The sequence below is a fragment of the Trachinotus anak genome, unplaced genomic scaffold, assembly GCF_046630095.1.
Source record: "Trachinotus anak isolate AG129_WGS33_773 ecotype Australia unplaced genomic scaffold, CSIRO_AGI_Tana_v1 ptg000004l, whole genome shotgun sequence".
Lineage (NCBI taxonomy): Eukaryota > Metazoa > Chordata > Actinopteri > Carangiformes > Carangidae > Trachinotus > Trachinotus anak.
Window position 1 is genome coordinate 24,539,994 of NW_027273855.1, and position 26,383 is coordinate 24,566,376.

Genomic DNA, 26,383 nt, shown 5'->3' on the forward strand with positions numbered 1-26,383 from the left:
TCCTCCTGGCTTAATTGAGAATTTGAACAAACAAATTAATCATTGCAGCCCATAAAAATGACAGGATTCATGCAGTAGCATTCTTCATTCTCTCTAATTTGTTGTGCGTTGTCGTCCCCCCGCCCCTCTTCCCGTGCCTTTTCTCAAACCCCCACAGCATTTTTTGTGCTGAATCTGCTAGTTTACCCCCTTATGAAAATTACAAATACTTGTCAAGGTTAACGAGTTAATATTCTCATTCAATATTTATTTTATGGGCGAAAGAAAGCGTCTCCCTTCAGCGCGTCCTCCTCCAGAGCGAGGATGGGTTTGTTAATCAAAATGACAAGGACAGTGTCCTTTTGATAATCCCCTGAATCATCGAGAATAAAAAATGAACTTTATTAATCAGCGGCCTCTGATTAATTGTTATGAAGTGTTGCTCATCCATTTCCCCTGCATTTCCGTAATTTTCACAGAAGCCTAACAATCTCCCCGATGATTTGAAGCCTTTTGAGCTGGCGTTGCATTCAGCAGCACAGCAATAAATAGCTGGGCAGCACACTCTTCTTCCTGGATGAGCTTCTGCACAGAAGACTTTTGCAAAAACACAATGCTTATTTACCCTCTCTGCTTACAGCATGACTTTTTTTATATATAGAACTTATTTTGTTTTGCCTAAGAGTTTGCTTTTCTTTCTTTTTTAAAACGGCATTGTCCACAAACGTCAATACTGCCACTAACATCAGTTTTGTAGCAGCCATCAGTCTGCCTTTATGTTTGCATCCTGCATCAATACTGCAGTTTCTAACCACTTAATCCTTGACTGTGAGGCACAGACGTGTTACCCATTCCTCTCCGGGTGGAAACAACAGTGCAGCACAGCAAGTTAGGACTAAGACTTCATATAAAATCAAACATGAATGAGTAGCTGGTAAAGGAAATGATGGTACACATTGTCTACAAATTAACAAGTGAGACAGAGAAGACCTCCCCAAACTGAAACATGATCCCCAGATCTTTCTGTTCTTAAAGAAGTAGGACAATTAACACTGCATATATTGATGGTATTTATGATTAATACATAACATTGAATGTCGTTTTCACAGTGGATGGCGCAAGGTTGGAAATCTGATGTAATTTACATGAGCGTGCGAGAAGTGTGGTGCTCATTTGCTCTGAAGTGATGCCCATGAAACAGAATATACAAACGATAGGAAAGTTTCATATCAGAGGGGCGTCTCTCTTTTCCTTTCTTTCTCCTCAAGATGTATTATTACAGAAGGGGGGTCTGATGAGGAGAGGATATTTCATATATATGCCCATTAATCAGCAGCTGTCCAGTTTAGCGTATTTACATACATTACAGCACAGTAGAAGTTATTATTTTTGCAGTCAGCACCATATTTAAAAGTCCAGCGTAAGGAAATTATACATTTAACGAGTACACACTGTGAGATTCAGCCTCTTCAACGGGATTTAAGGGGGTTGGGTGGCTCACATGCAATTAATTGTGGAGGTGTTTTATCCATCAGAATGAATAATTTAAAGGGAGTGTTAATAGGTATCCCAGACTTGGCCAAAGGAACAGAGACAAAGTGTTGTTGAAAGACGTTTCATTACTTTCCCTCTGATGCTCCCTCCTCATTTGTTCCCCTGTGTCTTTTTTTGGGTCAGCCTAGTCACAATTAGGGAAGAAAACAAAGCAATAATAACAATAATGATATTAATTGTTATTATTATTATCATTATTGTACTTCCACAGGATCAGATGTATCAAAAGGAAATGTAAAACATTGACTAACCATTAGATTTGATTCATTTCAAAACTAGATTATGGCTCAGTGTCAAAATCATAATAATTGCAGCTCAAAACTTTGCCCATAAATAAAAAGTCTGTCTGGTTCACAGCACATAGGAACTAAAGTAAATCTGAGCCAGAACTTCCCCCTGCCGAGTTACCTTTGAGAAATCTGCTTCATGTAACATAAATTGTGACGGGGAAGGGCCATTAAAGCAACAACCTATCTTTTTTTTTTTTTGAGCTCACACTAATGTATATTCTCAGAAATAACTGAGGAATTTAATTTATAGATCAAAAATTGGCTTATCATCATTTCAATAACAGACATTTTCCAAACTTTACTGATGTAAACAACCTTTAAAGGCATCAAAAGATATAAACATAATGCTAATACTAACACATTTATCAAATCACCTGAGTAAAAATCTTGGCCTGAATTACCATATCCTCTTTTAAGACATAAAACCACAGCTCCCCTTGAAGGAAGTATTAAACTGATGATGTCTCAGTGTGTGTGTGCGTGTGTGTGTGTGTGTGTGTGTGTGTGTGTGTGTGTGTGTGTGTGTGTGTCTCCTCTGCTGGGAAACAATGTGAACTTCACTGACTCCCACATGCGCAGAGGGATGACATCAGAAAGAAGTCGTCTCTGTCAGATGCAATAAAGGGACGTCCACATGTGCATAGTTCCCCATCCTTCACACTTTGTGTACACCCAACCCACAACATAAATTAGCTATGGTGACTACTCTCTTTTCCACAGCCATTCAAGACGTGGACCTTTGGAGAGAGAAAAAATGATGCACTGGGGGGTTGGGGGTGTACGTGATACAAGCCAGCCCCCCCCCCCACTTCCCAAAATTTAAACAGTAAATTCAGATGCGATACTGCAAAATGAATTCTCTGACAGTCTCCAGTTTCCCCCTCTGTTACATGCCTGTGTTAATTTTTCACAAAAGGATTCACAAATACACGACTTCTTTTGTACAGTTCCTTCAGATGGAGATCTATGGCATTGTGAACAAAAGACACTCCTTCAATGACAAGTGCCAAGTACATCAGCCAGTCCTTCTTTTCAAGTAATTCCAACCCTGGCTATTCAGGGTTTGCCCTGTGGCGAGACCGAGCACTTCGTTCTCCAGAAATAGCCATAGCTCATCTTTCACAAGGACTCAGGTCGCCTTATCACGGGGAGGGAGAGGTTCATTTGAATTTCTTGTCTCTTCAATAAGGCTGGCAATCATGATGCCCGGTTAATATTGAAGTATGGGGGAACGCTTGGTGTTGTTCTCTCCCTCCTCAGGCATAAAGAACTTGTAACTTGCCATCAAATATCTTATCGCATGACTTTATCTGCCAGCGAGGGCAGACAGTTGCACCTCAGCAGCTCTCCACCTCGGAAAAATCATGATCCTCCACACATTTACTCTGACCTGATAGCATTCAACGTGATCTGCGTTGTATTTTTGAACGGATATGTTGCTAGAAGATAAATAATTTCACGCCGCTGGCTAAAGACAAAGATTTGGTTTGCTTTGCTGGTTTTTGTATTAACTTGTTGTCCACCACACCTCGGGAAATCTGAATTTCCTTTTGTTCCCTGTACACAGCAGAGCAGCAAAATTGGCTTACCACATTTAATTAACACCCAAACACACCTTGACAACTTTTGCATGACACTCACTCAGCTAAAATCTTTTTTAGAATAACAGAAAAAAAAACAAAAAAAAAAAACACACTTCAACTGAAGAGAGAGGCGTTTTCCTTGATAAATTTAAGATAAAAGACATGGCAGTCATTTTCTCCCATGACATATTTGTTCTTTAACAACAAATCAATGGCTGTGAAAGCTTGGCACCTGAATACAGAACAATGGGGAGATGAAGCGAAGATTGTCTTCATTAGGCACATTAATATTCATAGAAAGTAGAAAATCTGACACCACGGAGGACTTGGTAACCTTTTCTCATATTAGATTTTTTTTTTCAACTTCTTAACACAATTAAAGTCCAGCAATGACTTAATTAATGCGGCTTTCTGTCAGGCGCTTTAAAGAACTGTCAATTTGGCCTGGGTCTGCCTGTCAGCGGGGAAGAAAGACAGTCATCCCACTCTTACAGGAGACAGTCGGAATCACAGTGCCGGATAAAGTCACATTCGCAGACACCTTGCCAAATTGATTCTTTTAAGGGTTTTCTTGCAGATTACCATTTCTTCTCCTCCTGTCTCTTATTCTGCACGAGTGTCAAATCTGAGAAGAAAAAAAAAAAATCTAAATTCAGTTTTAGGTTCTGGTTATTACCACCCTCTTCTATTGTGCTCGTTGTTGCTGATACCCTGTTAAAGTGTGATTTGAATGAAACGTTTCTTGTGCAAGACAGTGTCCTCAGAGCCCTGTATCAGTTACCAAGATACTAAGAACAATGTGCTGTGGGTTGGAGCATGCTGCACTTCAGGTTGCAAAAAAAAAACAAAAAAAAGATTGGCTCAACAACAAAAGCTCAATTATTCATTTGAAGTGAAGTTACTGCACTTTTTTTTCTCTGGTTATGCAAATACATCAGTGACACGAGGCTTTGGTTGTATGGTGAGGTGGGTTTCTTGGTAAATCAGCTGTTATGTGGAGAGGCTGTGAGGGACAAACTGTCTTCAAGTGGAAGCCACAGGCTGTCCAAACAAGATGACAGTGCAAATGTCTGCTGCTAATGACTGATTCTCCTCTTGCCTGGGTTTTGATCAAAAATACCCCCCACCCACCCCCTTCTCTTTTCTCTCTCCCTCTCTCTGAAATGGCAGCGACCGAAATTGAGGTAATGGCCCTTACGTTAGAGGCTGACACCGCTGCAGGATTTGTCCTCACTTTGACTGAGATCAGTCTTGCTTTATAATAAGTGGGCTGAGATATTCATGAAATACTGAACTCTTACACAAGCAGTTTGAGTACAACCGAAACAAAAAATAAAATATGCAAAGCACTGTTGCTATTTTGCAGGTCTCTTATCTAAATAAACTCCACCTACTCCTCATAGGATCTAAATCTGTAAATCTGGTGTGAATTTAATATTGAGAGAGAAATGCAGTCAAAAAAAAAAAAAAAAATCAGGTTTTAACATTCATTTTCTCATCTATCCACTAGGTGTGACTGGGGGGGGATTCATACACTGCCATTCTCTGTATTAATGAACCAATACCTGTGATCATTCTGCAGGAGGTGTAACTGGCTTGGCAGGTGCGCTGCCACTGGGAAACAGATTAAAATAGTCAGGGTTCCTTTCAAGGCTTGTACAGAAAACAATGGAGGCTTCACAAGGTAATCATGCCATTATATGAGACGGAGGGACTAATTGGAATTATACTAGAACAGGCAGGGAGCTCATTAAAACCTTGAGCACTACCTCATGATAAACAGTCACTTTAAGGGCTGGCACTAATATGATGAGGCAAAGTCTTTATTTCTCACTTTCCAATGAACACATCTTGATGTTTAAGCTCCTTATACTCACTCAGCAGGTATCATGTGGAATGTAAGACTCCTTAATTGCCACTGGAAATTAGCAGCATTATATGGAGGGCTTTTGTCGCCATGCAGAAACACTGACTGCGGTGATACTGCGCCGTCTCTCGAGGTCTGCGTCATTTAGAAATTTGTGTAATATAATCGCCCCGTGCCTTCCATACCTCACGTTACCGTGTCACATTCTGTCATCTGCTTTTCAACGTGCATTTTATCATTACAAATTGAACCGTGTGCTAATATATTAATTGTTAAACTTTTGCTCATTACAGCCCTATAAAACCGCACCAATACAATACCATAATAACACAGCCAGCTTGTTATGGACTCTGACAACCCGTGATTAAAATCAGACTCATTTTGCTTGATGAGAAATTGGCTTTACCCAAAATAACTTTATATTCCCCTGCTTTCCAACACACTTCATTAGCTTCATCTTGCTCAGGCAGGATTCTTTGTGCCATTTTGACTGTATTCAAATCTCTTTAATGCCATCTCATGTTTAAAGACTGGCCATAAATCCCATATCAGTTCTTAATGACCACTGCCGGCCAGCCAGTAATATGTCATTGTTCGCAGGCGATCACCCAGCGGGGAATAGACCATGCCAGTCTTTGTAATTGCACACCCAGAAAGATTTATATTGCCATTATGCACACCCATAAGAAATAATTCAAACATATCATTGAAAAAAAACAGCCTGCACATTGCTGATCCCCAAATCTCCACTGAGCATCTAGCTAGTATAATATTCTACTGCCTCTGCTAACATGGCTTTACTGTCTCCTAGTAAAGATGTCTTGAACACTCATATTCCATATGTCTATTTATTAGCAATACTGTTTCTCCATCTGCAGGGTGCTTTGGAAGAGTATGCAGAGGCTGTATAGAAAAATGCAAGGTGTCATATAACTGCTAGAGCACTACAGTAGCTAAGTGGCTGGAATATTCCTCGTGCATCAATCAGCCGGTGCAGTATGCATCCTAAACAAACTCCTCCATGTACACTCCTGCCCCCCCCCCCCCCCTAAATGCCCGCAATCCTTGGATGGCTCTGAGATGTAGTGATTGAAGACACAGTTAGCCGAACTCCCCAAGTGTGCTGCCGCAGCTTTGTTGTGCAGCTTGTCCTGGTTCCTCCTGAGAGGGGAGGCAGGTGTAGGCTGACGCAGGTTTGATCACCTTGGTGAATGTGGACGCAAGTGGCTTCTCCGCACCCCCCCTCCCCACCTCCGGGGGTAGACAACAGCAGCCAACTGAAGGACGAGTGTTTGACTTGGGCTAATGAATTGCCTGGTTGAACAGAATTACATCATGCTTGTTTTCTTTAAAAGGATTTGACAGGTGTTCAAATACGCCTGTTGATGTTATAATTTAAACTACGACACCACATGAGGGATCAGATGCAAAGTGTTACTGTAGATTGATAAAATGTTACGCTGCCCAGGATGTGCTGCATGTTTATTCATTATTTGCTCTTATTAAGTGATGTGCTTTAACTTGATACGCTTGAAATTTAAGGAAAATCTACAGCTATTAATGCCACAACAACGGTGGCCTCTACTTGTTCTCTTTGTCCCCTGTTAGAGGGCCAGAGAAGGAGAGGGGAAGTTGAAATGCCCTGCTGAAGTCAGCCATCAAAAGCAGGCCAGTCATGCAGACTCCTGTTTCAGAGTCTACTGAGACCGCTCCCAGGGACTCTTTGTTCCTTTTCAACCAGACTGCCGCTGTCTCCGCGCTCAGGGGGCTCACTCACCAGTGACAGCCACAGTCAGATCATACCCCCACAATCAAATACAGTTTTATTAGATCTGTCTTGCAGAGCGGCACTCCACTGCAAAAACATGTTTTGTTCTCTTTAACCTATTCCACTGGGGACACAAACCAACAGTGACACTGTCATTTGTGAGCAATGCAGTATGACTCCCTTGTGGTACAAATGTCAGATTATACCGTGCAGTACTAGTTATCCTCCCTAAATATAGCCTCTCTGGTATCATAGCCTGTCGCAAGAAATTCATGGCTTCACACACATGGCCTTTAGTGGAACCCCAGACACTGTCACAAACCTTAAGAAGTCGCCAGAATGAGACTAATTGTAAATTCATATCCGTCTGCAAACTCTCCTTGTAATTCTGAGAGGAGAGGCACCTACCCCCAGCTTGATCCGGGCTCGTAATGTGTGATGTGCACTTTTCAGTCCCTGTAGATATCAAATTGATTTGCACATGGAATTGCCATCTCTTATTAAGCTGGCATTTAAATGGCGTATTAGATTTAAACAGGCACATGTATTTGGAGGTATGACCAGCTGTGAGATGGTTTTAACCAGGCTTTAAAGCCCCTGAAAACATGCTTGATCCTGATCCTTGTTGGTCTAGGCTACATCCAAATGGCGTTTTAAAATGAAACCAATCAACAAATGACCATTTTCGCTCTGTATCAGAAACATCCATACTAACACACCTGAAACTGCATACATACATGACCATTCACATACTGGGCATGTGCGAGCCGGTGTAATAAGGAAGCAGATCGTCTATTCAGTTAATGCAGTTAATTAGTTGCACAAAATAGTAAGAACAAGGAACAGCAGAGACAGTTGTAGCGTTAAAATGCAGAATTTAACTGAACAACTGCTGCTAGCAAAGACAACAAGGTCAACAATGCTTTTAACTCTTTATCCATGTTGCTTCACCACTGGTAGTTGAGGCTGGTAAGACCCAATCAGAGAGCGACCTGCTGTGACTACGTCATCATTTCCCAAGGTCTCCATTTTTACCCATCCAGACTATAACACAACCTTGGAGTTTTCAAACTAAAACCGCAGCGTTTCCAAATTTCTTCGTTTTAGGGTCTCGACCCCAACCACAGAGTCCAGATGAAGCAGATTAGCTGAATTTTTCAGTGTCTACCTTTGAATAAGTTGTACCTTAAGCAGTGTTTGTTTTGGCAGCTGATCTAGATTTAGTCTTTATGAAAATGTGTATTAGTTTTTGTCTGTGACATTTTTGTCTCAATGTAGTAGTAAGTAGTAGCATTTTACAGTTGTCACCATCTTTATTGTGTTACCATGGATACCTGTCTCATTCTTGTCAATCACAAATGTTGGCGGATGCTGTTGTAGTTGTTGTGGTTGTTGTACACAGCATCCATGTCACACTGCTCTGCTCCTCAGTGAACCGATTTTTAATTTGACACTCACACAGTTTGAACAGAAATGCTCACTGTGCATCATTCCTGCTCACCTACCCGTAGCATTAGCATTAGCATAGCTACCCTTTTTCTTTTTATCTCGCTATCTGTGTTTAGCTTGAGAGGAGAACGCTGGTTGACATTAAGATATTTCTTTAGCAAGTCGATGGTTGACTGTCGACATTAATCCTGGAATTTACTTAGTCCTTCCAACAGCTACACACAAGATGCCTAAATTAATACAAACATTACATCCTTAGCATTTGATAATGTTACATTAGCTTACCTTTTTATAACCAATATATTAATTCCTTAGTCCAATGTTTCTCAAAGTGGGTTCTGGGGACACCCAGGGGTCCTCGAAGGGGTTCCTGGGGAATCATTTTATAATTCCATCCATAAGTAAAACAAAAACATAATGTATGACTATTTTGATCACGGGTTTAAAACTCTTTCTGAAATTAAACATGTAAAAGCAGAAATCCTATCAAATGGGTGTCTGTGATGTAAATCCCTAAAGTGAAAAAGAGAACGACTGATTTAGTAATCCATCTTTCACGTTCATAGGTTACGTTTTGTTCAGGTTTTGTTAAATTTTTGTCGTGTAAATAAAGTCAACAAAGAATATTCTTTATCATAGTTTTGGTTGACAGAACAATTATTGACCTGTGACTTTGATTGTTGCTTATTTACCCATGAAAATCCAGTTTTATGGAGAGATATTTAAGATTTAAAGCCAAGCAAGTTTTCAGGGACTTTAACTCCCAAATATTACTGGGAAATTAAACCGGTACATTACAGCACCATTTTCTACAGAAAACAAAAGGAGTTGCTCATGATCTGAAGGTGAGGTAAATCAAAAGCAGTCATCACTGTAACACGATCGTCATTTCTGCTTGAAGAGCTGTTTGTTTTTCTTCTTTTCTCACGCAAGGCTTAGTATAATTTATGGGCTTTTCATGCTGCTATCACGGGAGAGAATTAAACACAAACAGCAGGTGAGATCATAACAGCAAAGTGAACAAAAACACTATGTTTTTGACTTGTTTCATCCTCATGTCATTCATCTGACCAGCATTGCTCGTACGCCACGGACAGGGCATGATGTATGTCCAGTGTGTCATGTCCAGCCTGACAGACAGCTTGTCATGCAGCAGTAGAAACTCTCACTTACAGAGAATGTAACACATTTCTCTGACTGTTCAGTCTCAATATATTAGGGTCGTTTGAGATTTTAGAAAAGTTGTATCTCACACTTCAGACTTTATACAAAAAAAAATCTTCATTTTATGAGTAATAAATAAAATCCTTACATTGTTAAAACAAAAGAAGATCTCAAGAGCAATAATAATCTTGTATTATTACTAACAAGAAATCATTCAAAGCAGCATATAGTATATTTTTCTTTTCAGACATCCAGCCCTATAAATAATCAAGGCCTTCTCTGATCCCTCCGAGTAATTATCTGTGTTCTCTGACAGCCACAGGCAGCAGCAAACTGACAGGCCTCCATGAGGGAGATGTTGTGTAAATTTTATGAGTGACAAAGGAGATTAGTAGAGTGACTTTGTACATGTAACTTTGACCTCCTTGGAGCTGTGCATGCAGGAAGGTGAGCGGGAGGTGGGAGAGGAGCCGCGGAGGACTTGACTCCGTTTCATTTTGTGCCCAATGTCAATTCAACCATTGAGATAAATACATTAAGACTCGCAGATAAAGTGATGTTAATTTGTGAAAAAAAAGATACTGGTTAGACAACAGTGGTCTGACGCAGAGTATTTCTTAAGGAATCTCAAGCTCGTGTGTATCTTTCCCCAAAGTGTGTTTATATCAGTCTGTTGTCATATTTTGGCAGATGGTCGGGGTATTGTGCTGAATTTGGGTGAAAGCAATAGTTTTCCACGGATATAGTGATCCTGGAGAGGCACTCATCAGTTAAATAGCAACCTGCCTCAACGATTTCTGTCTCTGAAACTCCCCCTTTATCATACTCCCATTGTGTGCCGCTGCCGACAGACCAACCCTAAGCATTCTTTGCTCTGATTTTCCATTGATGGTCTTTCATATAGTGAGTCTGCTCAGAGAGGATTTGGTCCCCCGTAATTACAGGGCCCGTGATTTCAGCACATACGTGTGTCTCGCCGCCAGCCCTGTGATTGTCAAGGAGATTTGATGGAGGCATCAAGCACATGTGAGTGAAGGGGAACATGGTCGTGCCATCACACCCTTCTGTTTACCCAAGGTGTCAGAGGGCGGATGTCAGCCTGAGAGAAAACAGAAGAGGTGGGCCTCGGTGGATTTCTCCACGTCTCTCTCTCTGTCGCTCTCTCTGTCTGTCTGTCTATCTCTCCGGACGTGTTATGGGAAGCGATGATAACAGGGCGGCGCGTGGAGTTCAGCGGCCACGCAGCGCTGCAAATCTCCCTAGCCATCTTGCACGGCTCACGCTGTTCAAACAGGTTCCACGCCGGCTTGCATCTTGTCCTGTCAAGTGGCTGACATTCTGATTTAATCAACATCCACGCCTGCCAGATGAATTAGATCACTATCAAAAATGCACAGGGAGCACCATGTCCCTCACTTGTCAGAACCAAACTCATCTGCTCATTTATTTATTACATTCTCCATGAGAGGAGCATTGTAGCGCTGTGCGGGCTTAAGGTTGTCTGTCCTTGGTGCTTTGTTAAACTTGGATGAGCCCAGGGGACTTCTATAATTTTATCTCCGACTCACATCGTATTGAAAACACATAATGGTGGTCTGGAGAAGGAAAACAAACACGGCATTCCTTCCTCCTCTCCTCTGAACATCCGACTGCAATCTGCTGAGCCCACTTCAATGTTTTAATTTCCATCTTATCTGGTTGTTAATAAATCTAAGATCCAGGTATTGTAAATAGATACTGATACATCCTATGTTTTTATTTGACGATTGACTCGGAAATGTTTAGATGTGTGTTGATTGTGATTCCCATGGAACACCAAACCCATTACTCCTTGTTTTTTTATGTCTCTGCAATAGTGACAGACAGAGCCGGAGGTGTTAAGTTTTCAAGTTGTTTGTCCTCAAGGGAATTCCTTCAAATTTTGCACAAATGTCCACTTGGACTCAAGGATGAACTGATTAGATTTCAGTGGTCAAAGGTCAAAGTTCAAGGTCAGTGTCACCTCAGAAAACATGGTTTTGGCCTCTTGAATGTGATATCTCAAGACCACCTTGAGGGACTTTGTTAAGATTTGGCTCAAACATTCACTTGGACTCAAAGATGAACTGATTAGATTCTGGTGATCAAAGGTTAAAGGTGAAATATCAAACAGTAATTATGACACAATTTAACTCAAATGTCTATAAGGATAAAATTAAGCGATGACATTTTATAATCAAATGGTCAAAGGTCAACTTCACTGTGACATCATAATGTTCTGCAAAAACACTTCTGGCCGTTATTCATTGATGTAACTCAGGAAGGAGAGATTGTGACCATATTTCCTGCAACTTGGCTGGTTGGTGGAGGCGAACAACCACAAGGCAGTAATTCTAGCCCTTTTTTTTGGTTTGATGTGATGATTAAAACAAATGGGGAGGTTGAGTACATGCTGGCAAAGCAACTGAGAGCACCATGATAATATAGTAACAGCTGAAAAAGGACTGATGTTGTGTTCACCTGATGGTATCAACATTAAACTGCTCATCCCCTAAATGGAGATCATTTCTGGAACTATATGTCCTTTGTGGAGAAAATGCTGTGTCTTATGTTTCTCACTGAACTCTTCATTAAATTCATTTTTTTGTTCAATATTTGAAGCCAGTGCAGGAGCCTGAACAGATATTGAATTGATGTTCATTGGACAATTGTGTATCAAAGTGATAGCCAAGAAGAAAAGTAAAAAAAAAAAAAATCCATTTCATTTCAAGTTTAACAGAATTACTGAGCTTGATGTTGCCTGTGCATCATTGCAAGAACGCAGCATAGGGACAGTTCAGCATGCTCCTAATGTGAGTGTATGTTGCATGAATTATCAGTGGGAGGACGGCACGGCTGTGGTTTAGCTGAGCTGAAGAGATTCAGATTGAGATGTCCACTCACGGCTCACTGGTTTGATATTTCCATCATCGACAGCAAAGGAGACTCTGACAGTTGGGCTGCACAAAGCCAGCTGTTTTCATGGTTTGAAGCGTCCTGAACGTGCACCCAAGTTGAAGGATTGGTAGGAGATTATTAACCAAAGTGACACCCAGAACACAGGCATCCAGTGTTGGAAATTCACTGGGTCCCTCTCTCTCTCTCTCTCTCTCTCTCTCTCTCTCTCTCTCTCTCTCTCCCTCCCTCTCATTCCCTCTGCCTCTCTCTTTCTCGCTCTCTAATTTTGGAACTGCAGCAAAGTGCTCCAGCATGTTTTCGTCAAAAGTTCCAAATTGAAAAGTGTGATAAGGTAGGAGGAACATTAAAAATAGATAAACACACATCTGTGGACTAATCTGGACCAAAAAAAAAGAAAAAAAACAATGAACAAGGCGGGATGATAATCACAGCCCTGCTTATCAAATGATTTGAGAATGAAAGCAAAGATTAGATCTATGATTGGGCCGACAGATTGATGTCATGACATGACTGTATGATTCCAGATTTATTCAGACACATAAACCCAGACTGTCTGGCCAGATCTGGTCTCCAGTAAAAGAAAATGTTGTGCATCAGGTTTACCATCTGAAAATAAACCAGTTATTTAACTGTATTTAGCCGATAATTACATTTTTGTGCAATTAAAAACAGTCTTTGTGTTTATTTGTATTATCGGTATTTATAGACCTGAGCATTCAGACCTTTATAACAGATGGTGAAATGGTTTTAGCCTCTCACGATGTCATAACCACCTGCAGATTTATAAGTTAACCCAAAGTTAATATTTCTTTCGCTTGATTCTCTGAAGAGCTCCAAGTAGACATTTGAGTTAGTGTTCTGTTAGCAGTCTCTGAGGTGAAAGGATTGGAGTGATTATACCCAAAAGAAAGTTAATACCTCAACCATTTTTATCACTTGTTCATCCTCCAGGAATTCTGAATGAGCAAATTTATATTTCATGGGGAACAAAGTTTTCTCCAAGTGGCGGCTACAAGGAAGCTAACCAGAAACCAGGAAGATAAAACGTCTGTAAAAACACTGTTAACTACTTGTACAGCCCCAATCCAAATTTCATGCAACCACTTGTATGTTAGGTTGGCCCCATATTGAAATAAGCTCTCATTGACCAAACTCAGCAAATTCACCTGCACTTGCTTTGAAGATATTAAGGTAAAGAGAAGTTGCATACATTTCTGCAACATACAACTTGTCACCTTCTCTCTACAGCACTGCAGCTGCTTGTAAGGGGGGTAAAGAAAGCCTTTTATATATTATATCTCAAAGGATGGAACCCGTCAATGTATAAACATGTGAATCCAGGTTTACTAAAATAATCCTCACATCCTCAAAAATCCTCACATCATGGTTTAGAGGATGAGCAGACACACCTGAAGCTTGAAGTGTGCTGATGTAGTATAAATCCTTACAAACATTTTGATATTGCTTCGCTGTTGTTCAAATTGTTCAACTTGACTACCACTTCCTCTTCCTGTCATCTGAGTTTTGCTTAGTTCCAGAATAATCTGATGGAGGTCAGTTACAACAAACAAAATATTTCTTACACTTAACCTACAATATAACACAGTTTTGTAAACATTGTAGTCTCAGAGATGTTTTACCACCTGCAATAACTCTGCATATTTAAGTTGTCATATTCGCAATTTTTTACAACACAAGGTCTGAAAGACAGTTTCTAACTTACACTTCTGTAATTTAAGATTTCAAAACAAACTGGCAGCTTTTGAGAGATGATTTCCAAAGTGGTTTCCAAAATATTATGGATAAAGTAGAACGAAGTTGTCTGATGTGCTTTATTTAATGAAATAAAGGCAAAGGGCAAAAGAAAAATCAATGAAAAAAAAATGTGAATTCAAATGTATTCCCTCAAATGTATTTATCAGATAGAGTGACATATGTTAACTTACTATTCCTGGCCTGAAGCGTCGACAGTCACAGCTTTATAACAGTATTATCTAAGAACCATACCAGCATTTTTCTTAGCTTTTCTATCAAGGTACCAGCTCTCATCGCACATTTTATGATTTCTCTAAACTTTCTCTTTTATTTATTCGACTACTCCGGGGTGTTATTATGTGTCAATTGAATAATAGTCTGTGCAGAGTGGGTGCTGCTTCATTGTTCTCCCATCCAGGTCAAGCTTGGGTCATTCCTGAATGTGATCTGAAAAATGTAACAATCTTCAGTGATGCTTCATACATGCATTGTAAAGAAAAAAAAAGTTATTTGGCTTCCCTGGATCAGCATTCTTCTCAGGCCTGTGTGCGGGAGTGAAAATACAATATCGTTTTGGAAGATTCCTCACATTCATCTTTGAATGAGCCTCTCTAACCTAACCCTCACTTTGAGCCACCTCACAGAGAAGAAAGAAAAAAATCCTGGAGGTTTAGGAAGAAATGAAACCCCCAGCGCTGCTCACTCATCTAAGAAACATTAAATGTACGGTTTGTTTACCCGCATGTGCACTTATGAATCCCAGGGGTGCCGCAACCTGTGTATAACTCACCCTTAGGGCCTTGGAGTATTTTTCACTATGAAATGAAATTTTATAGCATGCGAGATTAGCCGACACTAATGCAAGGTCAAAAATAATAGAATCAATAGGCAGGCTTGGCGATGTTAACATTTACAGAAAATAATGGGCTGAAAAGCGCTGTTGAAAACAGAATGAAATGAGTCTCTGCAGAATTCTTATTGATGGCTTTTCATTATTTCTAATAATTTGACTTTCTTTTGTGTGCTGTTGCCGGGGGTATGGCCTGTGCTGTGGTGCTACGGTTTATCTCTGTATGTGTAGGTGTTTGTGTTTGTGTTTATGTGTGCACTTGTATTCGTGCGTATGGACGCGTGTCAGGACGTGCGTTTGTGCTTTTATGTGTACACGTGCACGTTTTTACAGTCAATAAACTGCTCTTTTCTGCCAAAGTCTCTCAGCCTGCTGATCAGACCTGCGGTCGCGGTGCAGCAGAGGCTGTTTTGAAGACAAATCTCGGCGGATCGGCCAACTTCTTGTAGATCTGAGCCAGGTCTCGCGTTCGGAAACGTTTCACAATGCAAGATGTTTATTGCCTCTGACACCACTCACTTCTTCAGAGAATGGGGCCGACGTCAAATGAAGTGTCCGAGATAAGCCCAAGTGAGTGTTGTGTGACCCTGTGTTTTACAGCCTGTTGGAGTATTTGAAGTATCTGCAGCTAATTCAAGTGTGATTACAGGGGGGGGTCTGAGATCCCTCTCCAATATAACCCCACTCACTGCTATTGTCTTCCTCTCAGACTAATGAAAATAATGGTTATGAATGTTTTTGGTGCACTTTGATTGTCACATCAACTGTTTTTATTGCTGTCATTATGGTTTAACATCGCACTGTTAATTCTGTTAATTAAAAAGCTGATTGCTTTTGCTAGTCTGTGATCTCCATTTGGTGAGTCCATATGGTAGAGATTGCTTGTTGTAAATTTCAATGAAGCCTTATCACAGCGTCGCTATGTATAATCAAGCCGTACAAATGCTCAGATTGTCTACAAACCCCCCACCCCACCTCATATTACCCTCCCCTCGCTACTCTTGTCCACAACTTCACTAAAAAACTACCATTACTTTAAACGGCTTTGGTTTGGAATCATTACAGAGATTACAGGGTCATTGTTTGTTAGCAAAGCAAGCACATTTAAATGAACACAGCACAGTACATGATATCTGATTCAACCAAAAACCTTAGTGTCCATTTAAAAGTGACTTTTCCAGACTAAGTGAAATGCTGCAGTCATTTTCTGAAGATGCAAACTGACACAACCCAGATGAAGGAAGCTACATTTAAAAACAATCTGGTGAGTTTTACACACCACGAAGCAGTTAATTAGTAGTCACCGAGCTCTTTGGTGTACTATATTATACCTAACAATCATTCAGAGGTCTGAGGCGATGGCCTACCTCAGCTGGATTTGTTTGTTGTTTCAGGGTTTCTGCAGGTTTCAACATGGTAGATTTGAGACTCCTTAAGACCTTTTTAAGACCACACTGACTTCAAAGGGCTGTTTGAGCATGAAGACTGGTTTAAGGTTCATGTTACAATTAGGTTAAGGTTAGGTTTAGAGATAGAGTTAGGATGAAGTATTTATTTGTGATGGTTAAGGTTAGGGTCAATAACTGTCCTCACTACTACAGAGCAACCAACATGTGTGTGGGTGTTACTGGAGTTGCAGGAGTTAATGTTGTTAGTGCCGAGTGAGGCCTTACGTGATGCTCCCCATGTGAATACTGAGCAATATTGGGTGATGGCAGGCGTTTGCTGATGGCTTTTTATGGGGGGCTCTTTATGTTTTTCTGACTTCACATTCGACTCTAACGACTTTATACCCAAAGTTCCTGATTTGAGCATTTTCTTGAACAAGGTGCAGCAGGCCTCAAATTCTTTACTTTCAACCAAGCACTAAATGAGCTGTTCCCGAGCTGTTCAATGAAATCTGCATTGAACAACAAACTTACAACTTCTAGAAGTCACTATGTTTTGATGAGAGGAGATGCCACATTAGCCCTCACACCACATCATGACACAGCAGCTAGGTGTGCTCAGGTAAATTCTGGCCGGGCTGCACAGTTTGCATTAGTGGTTATTCTTTAACTTTATGATCCAATCAAATTTGAAGAGAGCCAAACTCATATTTTGGACATTTTAAGGCCTAAATTTCAGATAATTTGGATCTTAGACTTTTTAAGATTTTTTAAAGGTCCCATACTTTATACCTTTCCTGTGTTTTATTTAAAGTGTTGACATCCATAAGAAGATATATTTGTGGTTTCAAGAACCAAAAACCATCTCAGTTTTACATCTCCTCTCTCAGGCTTCTCTCTGGAGCTCTTGTAACAACAGGTCAGTGAGCCAATCAGAAGAGAGGATCAGAGCCTCTCTTATGTTTTCTGAGTCATTGTATAAAATATAGCAGATTTAAGGTAAACACTCAGAGAAACCACATCCTGGGTTGGATGGTAGGTCCAGGTAGGTGGGGCTTGGAGCATGGCTGAGAGCGGTGACTGCTTTGTTGTGACATCACAAAGTTCCAGAAGTCCTGACGGCTGGTTTTAAGGCTCAGTTTCTGAATACAGGCTGTGTGCATTTCTCTGAGGACTGAGGTTTTGATATTTTCACAGTATTAATATAGAACCTAGACCTGCTTTATAATCAAAAAAGACATGGATATTTACCTTTATACAATAGGGGACCATTAAGACATTTTAGATTCAGATTATTGGATTTTTGACTTTTTAAAACTTTTTAAATGACCTGCAGAAACCCTGTGTTTGGTTTTGTGAAAAGTCCCCGCATCCCCTCCCCTTGTCTGAACACACACTGAGTGAATCCCTACAGGCCGGATTAGATCAGTTTTTGGACATCAAGATATAAATATGAAAGCACAGGAGACAGAGAAACTACATAAAGTTCTTCACAAATTTAGTAAAAATTTAAATCTAAATTGTGCTGACATTTACACAGTGTGTGTGTGATTTGTTTTAACCAGACCAGATGTACTGGGACATGCTGTCAGCTGGATCAAAGCCTTGTTTTCTGTATCTGTCCTTAGAGGTGGTTTTATACATAAAGACATCAGAGTTGGGATGTACGGGGCTCTGCTAGAACTCAGACTGGAATTAAAACACCATGAACATGCCTTCCCATGTATACCAGGGGTTTGTCTACTAGAAGATTTTTAAGTAAAAGTTGTCAATACCACACAACACTCAACCTGAGCTCAGAGCCCATTTAACATCTGTCCATGCCCCCCCCCCCCCCCCCCCCCCCCAAATCTGATCTACATGTATCTCTATTCTAAACAAAGGAGTTCTCATGATTCATAGAGCGACGTAAAAACACACCATTCTGGGTGAGCCACATAACTCTTGTCATTGCAGGTCTTTGAATTCTTGACAAAGCTTTTGCTAAATAATGTTCTCATGCGTGTGGAATGCCCAGTGTTTACAGAAGAGACGGGGAGAGGGTGCACTCATGGACACGTCTGCCCCCATCAAGCCTGCTTGGGAGTGGACGTCTATCAGTTCAGAAGTCAGCAACTCGCACAAGTCATCCATTCCTCACTCTCATTCCCCCTGACAGGCCGCGGCTCTGTCTCTTCTCCGCAGTATTTACAGCAGAGGAATCTGTTTATGTCACACAGATGTAAATGTTTATACTTGACGAACGCTGGCTGAGTTTTTACAGTCTGAAAAAGATGTGTACAGTTTTGAATGTGCGGAGATAGTTTGGCTTAATTTACTGTCATCATTAGGAATGTGAGATCTGTCTCAGACACTGCGCTATTGGTTTTAAAGCACAGTGCCAGGTTTACATGTTTAATAGTGGTCTGTTTGTAGTGCCAGACCCAGCAGCGTCCTTGTTAGGCTCTCGTTTGCAAATGCCAACTGATGTGGAATAAATTAGATGGTTTATAGTTTGTTTTTTTATTTCACACATGAATAACTTTCTTAAAGCTTTTTTTTTCCTGCAACCACAAAAACTCAAATTCAGTTTTGTTGAATTACAGTACAACAAAATGAACTGGTAGGTAGTACAGTACATTAACGGTTTAAGTTATCCATAAGTGAATGTGATGACCACAATGGAAAACTGGACACAGCGTTATTACCTGGTGATATTTTGGTGAAAGAGAAGAGGGGCAATAACACCTTTAGGCAGAGTACCGCAGACTTAATTTGTTAAAGCCATTGTCCTGAGCTCCTTTCAGGAGGCGAGCTATTTATCATTTAGGCAGCCGTTATTTTTAATGAGTCTGTTATCATTCATTTTAGGGCATCCCACCTTTCTCTGACACGGATAGTATTTCTTTTTATATAGGACATAGGATTTATGTCTCCCTCTCCTCTCTGCCTCTCTCCCCTGGCTGGGAGCTGTCAGCTGGATGGCAGTTGGGGAAGGTGCAGTGTTGCACTGCCCTCCACCACCCAGCACACTGGGCTCATGAAGCTCACACTATAACCTGCCTTTGTGAAATCACTTACACAACAGAAAATGTGTCTATAATATAGCCCTGTCCTTCTTTCTGTTCTTTACAGAGGGTGTCGCCAGCAGAGGACGTGAAACACTTTTCAGTTGTTAAACAAACTCAACAAAATCATATTGTGTCAGTTTAACAGAACACAATTATGGGTTTGGGAATTAAAATCTCTGAAAGCTGGAAATCAGCAGCTCCAGACTGTAAAGAGGACCCAGCATCAGCCTTGACCTGCCCCCTCCACTCTAAAGGTAACTGATCTTATAGGACCGAACAGTGTCTGTATCATTAGCTTCTGCAGATCCATGAGTTTGAAGATTTATCAGAACTCTGCACAGCAGCTTATAGAACTGAGGGACAGGGTTTGACTCAAAGTTATCACAGTGTCAATCGATTTATTTTTGGTCGCAAACGTGGGCTTGCATGTATTTGATTGGCCTATGCCCCTCCTTGCTGGATGACGTTGCACTGAGTTCAGCCCAGTTAAACTTTGTTGCCAGGCAACCCTCTATGTTTGTTTGTTTGTTTTTTGCCAGAGCTCTTTCTGTTGGAACCGGTTGCTACCCCCTGTTGCATTGCTATTTTCTTGCAGGTATAATGTTGGACTGAACATGATGTAAGTGTTGAACCTGGGGAACTAGTCACTTTTCTACTATTCCACTAATTAACTCATTATTTTAACAACACTTGAGTCTTTACATTTATATTTAATAGTGTACAAGGTTATAATAAGCAGCGCTAAGTCAATGTAGGCTGCTGCTTTCCACACTGAGAGGAGTGTGACCTCTTCACTCTCCCACTATTCAGGTAACAAAACAACTTTAAAAACTTTTTGCTACATATGTAAGATTAAAGGAGCTGCTGTATTTGTAAGATTTGCTATTGCTACAGAGCAAACATTAGCATTAACAGCTGTTTACTGTCTAGAAGAAAAGTTGCAAGTTCAGCATCAAATTTTATTGCTTTACTCACCCAGTTAGCACGCTAGTTAGCACGCTAGTTACCTCTTCTCTTGTAAATGCAACGATGGCCTAAGTTCTTATCAACAATCACCACCACCCGTTCTTGGTAAGTAACTGTTTGGTGGCAGAGAAAACTTACAAATAGCCCCTTTAAAATTCAAAGACCATTTGCTGACCACCTTTTGCAGGTCACTCCCCTACTCTCTCTCTGAATCCCCTGTCTGTCTCCACTGGTTCTATCAATAAAGGTATAAACTGGCCAAAAAAAAACTCTCACTGCCTGCAGGTAGTAGATGTGTCAAACCTGCTGCTGCTGTTACTGTCTTTATATCTGTTATTGCAGTTTCTTTGCAGCTTTCTTTTCTCTGCACTGCCACTTTGCTGCTGTAACACTGTGAATTTCCCCACTGTGGGACTAACAAAGGCTATCTTATCTTATCTTATCTTGACCTATAGGTGGCGCCAGCTGGAACTGCAATTCTACTGTTGCTACTGCCGCAGGCCTACTTATATTAATGTTAGCTGGGGATCATTGCAGAAGACTACTCATGGTCACCTTGTCCAACTTTTCAGTTCACATCAGAGCTCAGATCAGTGTCACTTGACAGATTAGACATTGTTCTCTCAAATTCTTCACTATTCATCTGGGTGTGGGGATGTTTACTGTGCATGTCTGAGACCTTATTGTCTGAGACAGTATGTATGTGAGTCCACAGACACGATTTATGTTTCTGCCGGTGGGTGCTCTTAACAGTTGAACATCCCACCCAAACACCCAATAAAAACCTTCTGCAAGAACCACAGCCTACATGACTTACAAGTCAAATGCACACATTTCAGCACCGTAGGAAAGATGAAAGGAGATGAAAAATTTTAATGATACACAACATGAAACAAGGATAAAGCAGTGCCATGTACATGCAGCATGTGTGGAATGTGCTAGATTGGATCAATCGGAGGGGACCTTTGTGATTGGTGGTTATGGTTAGGGGCAGGGGCCTGACAGCGAAACAACCACAGCAGCTTAGTCTCTACGGCTGATCCAACCTAGCACCAACCTGGAGTTTGTTATCAAATGTATGGAAATTTGGCTCCGACTGCATGCTCCCACACGTTGGTGCCTGGGTGTGGAAGGACCCATAGTTTCAGCGCTTGAGTTAAATTCAGTAGCTGTTTTTTTTAAGTTATTGCTGTTATTGGCTTCAAAGGTCACTAAATGCTTGGGTCAGAAGTGGCTCCTGTCACTGCAGTGTGTCCACTATAAATACATGTCTCGGTCATGCTTGCATTAGACATGTTTGTACACTACTTTGCTAAATGTTGAGCCATGATGCCTGTTCCCTGAAGTGTTGATCCAGGCCATATGTAGAGTTGGCAGCAGACTGTAATGGCAGGTGAAAGAATGTGCACTTGGCATCTCGCTCACTCTCACTCAGATGCACATACACATAAACACACACACAGACAGACACACACACACACACACACACACACACACACACAGGACATTGGCTCAAAAATTTCCTGCTATAACAGAAATGACCCGACAGGTTTTGCACAGCAAGATGTTTTCTGCTCTACTACACTTTTGGGTGGTGGTATCAGGATGTCCGCTCAGCGCCAACACTTCCTTAGCTCCTCACAACATCATATGCCACGGCTACATCTTACTACTCGGGCTTCAACAGAAATCATATCATCATATGTGCAATTGTACATGTGAAAACACGTGTTAATCTGCCAGACGATGCTTCCAGTGAAGGCCTGAGATGTGAAGTGGGATAAAGTCACAGACTCAAGCGCCCTTCATTGAAAGTTACTGCCAGGCAGCCGGGGGTAATACATCACAGCTTTTGTGAGGACAATGCTCCGAAGCCGGATCCAAGCACAGATGCATCATAGTTGCACAGTGAGCATTTTGTTACAAATAATGTTGTCATCAATTTTCATCTTTTGTTTAAACATATTAGTCTTTTGGACAAGATAGGTCATATTTCAGCAGGTTGATAAATTCTCTCCCCTCTCCTCTTCACAGAATGTGCACTTAATTAATTACACAACCTTTAATTGGACAGATTATTCCTAATGGTGGTACAGTGCTAAATGTACAAACTCTGAGAGGGCTCACAAGTAATTATTTTAATGCCACTTTCTCGGCTAGCTGTAATCAGTATATTTCAAATAATTAGTATTTTTCGTAGGGTAAGGTACAGACACTCTAAAATAGACAAATTACATTTACATTTGTGTGTTGGAGTTTGTGCAGCTGATCCCTCATCTACTGCATCATCTCCATGTGCTGAGGCTGTGCAGTGCTGAGGGGTGTATGATCACCCTCTGATATTTTACGATATCTGGCGGTATTACCTCCTGTTTAATTACCTCAGTAATGTGCATTGATGTACATGATGGATTTTTACGGAAGCCCACTTCTTAACTATCGGATGCGGCGGCGTGAATGATCATCACTGCCGCAGTGGTCTTAAGAGATAAATTAATAATTGTGATAGAGGAAGCAGAATACAATTAGCAAATGCATCTGCGGTTAACTCAAGAAGACAAACACAAACGCTCTCCCATTGCTGTTGCATCACTTTAAGCTGCTTATATCAACAGATTTCATGTCATTGTTGACTTGAAAAGAAGCTCCCTATATTATTTCAACTAAAGATCATAAATAATCTTAATTTACCTCTATGAGAGTTCCCACTCTGCACTGCACTCTGGAGGTGGAACAATTTAAACAGGAAAAAAGGTGGAATGATGGCACTGTTAAAACTTCACAGCTTGACTGTGAGATAAGGAGAGAGTGGCTGAACTAATGGCCGAGGCCCGGTTTCGAGGGTGCCTAGGCCTCAAAGTCATATAATTCAAAGCATGCAACGCCGGCCTTGCACTCATTACCATGACTGATCATACTGTCTACCAGTATCCTGCCCGCCTGGCACCCAGGACCTGCAGGTGGTACTTTATCTAATGTCCGTGTCGATTTCTCATGGAAAAAATTTTCTTCTTGCTAAGCAGTTTGAAATCACAGCTTGGCAAGGAACAAAAGAGGAGAAACAATGTGCTCAAATGAATAGTTGAACAACTGCATACGGCTTCTGTTTGTCAAGAAAACACAATGCAGCTGTAGTGGGGTATATCAATTTGTTGTTATATTGTTGGAAAGAAAGAAAAGATTGTTCTTTTTTTTCCTGTAGTAGTGGACAATATAATACCACCAAGTGTATTTCATGTATTTTTATGTATGTTTTTGCAGTGAGCGGCCACCACCGTTCCATCTTGACAAACCCTGATTTCATATATCTAAGTGCTCGAAATCATGCGTCACCGACCATCATTCTTCCCTCTCCAGCATGCATAGATCTTTTTTTTGTTTTTTTTTGTTTTCCCCTCATTCTCCCCCTCTGTCTCTTGTCCTTCTCTTTTATTGCTTTGTACAGCAAAGCACCATTACTGATCCTTTCCAAAGCACAAACTAAAAATCTATCCCGTTGTCATTTGCTGCACCGTGCCATCTATCATCGGGGGTGCTTGGCAGCGTCTCCATACGAGAGAGGAGGTGCTGGAACAGGAGGCAGAGTCAAGGACTTTCACGCGCAACAAAAAACTTGTCACAATTATTTATGGCTCTTGCTGGGACACATAATAGGACACATCAAACTGCTGTTTTTTTGTGTGATGAGCGCCCTCACATCGCTGGCTCCCTTGTCGAAGTGGGTCACAGGCATCTCTTGCCTTACACATACAATTTCCAAGACAATGGCGGAGCACTTGGGGAAGTGACAGTGACAAATACTGGAGCCCCCACGGAAAGCTGGGCAGGCTGTTACATGAGTGATTGCGCCAATAATCATGCGGAGTTGTCACGTGTCTGTGGAGCAGGAGGGAGATGGGCAGCAGGGGTGGCAGGGGGTGGGAAGAGACAGAGCAAGAGAGGAGAGGGAGAAAGACAGAGAGAGAGAGAGAGAGAGAGAGAGAGAGAGAGAGAGAGAGAGAGAGAGAGAGAGAGAGGGAAGGGGGAGAAAGGGAGTGTATGAGTGTGTGTGACTAAGACAGGGAGGAGCTGGGGGAGCAGCAGGCCTGTGTAGAGAAGTGGCTAACAGGTCCTGGCAAATCATTTTTTATTTCCTTATCATCCATCTCCCACTTCCTCCCCTCAGATGAGTTGCTGCTAAATGACTGTCACTTTGGACGGTGCTGTGATATGTTCTGCTGTAGCGCCCGTAATTGGGAAGGGGTCACCAGTGCCTGTTTCTCTGTGTGACCTTTCTTAAACTCGGCCGCCCAGGGAATTGGGCAGAGCCTCAGATTAAATTACTTCTCCAGCGCCTCGGCCCTTCACCTTAAGTGCTGGCACTTGGCTCCAGTTCATGGGAAAGAAGCCCCTTGTTCTCGCTTCAGCGCTTCAGGCGCCAAATGCAGACTTGCCCGGTTTGCCAGCCTGAGCTAACAGGAGAGAGGAGGAGAGAGCGTCGGCCTGAGCTGTGGATGTACTGCTGAAAAACTCTGCCTTTACATTGTACCCAGAGACACATTTCCACATCAAAATGTGAAAATATATCAAACTAAGTCACATTGAAGTACTTCCTGTCGGGATGTCCACTGCAAAACTGCAATAAACATTCAATTTTTGGGCCAGATAAAATCAGCTGTAGCATAATATGCAGGCTAAAGTAATTTCTTTGTTTCTTATGATAGTTTCTGCTGCGAGTAAACAACAAGAGTTAAATGTGAAATCATCATCTGGCTGTCAACGATGTACCCCCACCTCCTCCCTCCCGTCACCACTTAAAAAATGGCACATTGACCTGACACAGCAATGTGAGGAGAGAGGCAGCTATTCACTGCTCTGTTAGATATGATATAATGAGACGCCACCGCTCTGAAAGACTGACAGAAGAAAAAACACCACCCAATTGTTCTCCAAACATTGTGGGGACGTCTAAATAAAAATGTCACATTTTGGCTCGCTATCATGCAAATTAATGGCATATCTGGCTGTAAAATAGACATTATGTGAAATCAAATCATCTCAGAAGACATAAAGATGCTCTGATCAAGTGTTCGTCCTCCCCTTTGAGAGCCTTCAACAGCTCGACTACCTCCTCAATTACTTTGGGTGTCAACAGACAGCTATCTGCAATGAGGGCATGTTTTCCCACATAATGACAACTGATAGCTGGTGTCAGACAGGTTATGCTTTTCAATTTGTGTCTGGCAATAATAACAATTACAGCTCATGCAAGTCCTCATTACCTTACAGTATGAATTCATTTTGCTGCGCATATTTCCCAAAACACTCATCCCCACGCCCGTCATCTGAGACAGACAGGCAGACAGCAGGCAGGACGACAGAGGACGGAAAACAAAACGGTAAACTTTGTTGTTGTTGACCTTTGACTTTGAGAAGAATCAGTGCAGCCAGAGCAGCCTCTGATTCGCTTTGGCTGCTTGAGAACTCGCTGTATCCTCAACACCTTTAAGCTATTCTGTTCACCAATCCAAATCATAAAAAAACAATTAGAACCTAAATCTTTATTTCAGCATCTTTGCAACATGCCAGTAATGGCTGTTTTATGCATGCGGAGATCAACCACAAAGATTTTCAGGCTCTTAGCAGTGGAATTTGCATAACACAGAAGATGCGGTGAAGCTTTTGAATCTACATACACAGACACATATATGCAACGCATTTCTGAAAACATTTCTAGATTATATGCTGTAAGGGACGGTACTGACGTTATTCCAAGCAAGAGTCTCCAGTGAAGTTTGAAACAA

At 41.3% G+C, this 26,383-nt stretch overlaps 1 protein-coding gene across 7 annotated transcripts in view; it reads right to left on the reverse strand.

Moving 5' to 3' along the window:
• Nucleotides 1-26,383, reverse strand: part of LOC139621096 (teashirt homolog 2) — a 103,912-nt gene that overhangs the window by 54,895 nt on the left and 22,634 nt on the right. Inside the window, exon 4 of one of the 7 annotated variants that reach the window (XR_011690929.1) lies at nt 1,965-4,031. The exons of the other annotated variants lie outside the window; for them this stretch is intronic. The gene's annotated coding sequence lies outside the window, so the exon portion shown is untranslated. Of the gene's footprint in view, nt 1-1,964; nt 4,032-26,383 lie in introns of those variants that run through there. 7 annotated transcript variants of the gene reach the window in all.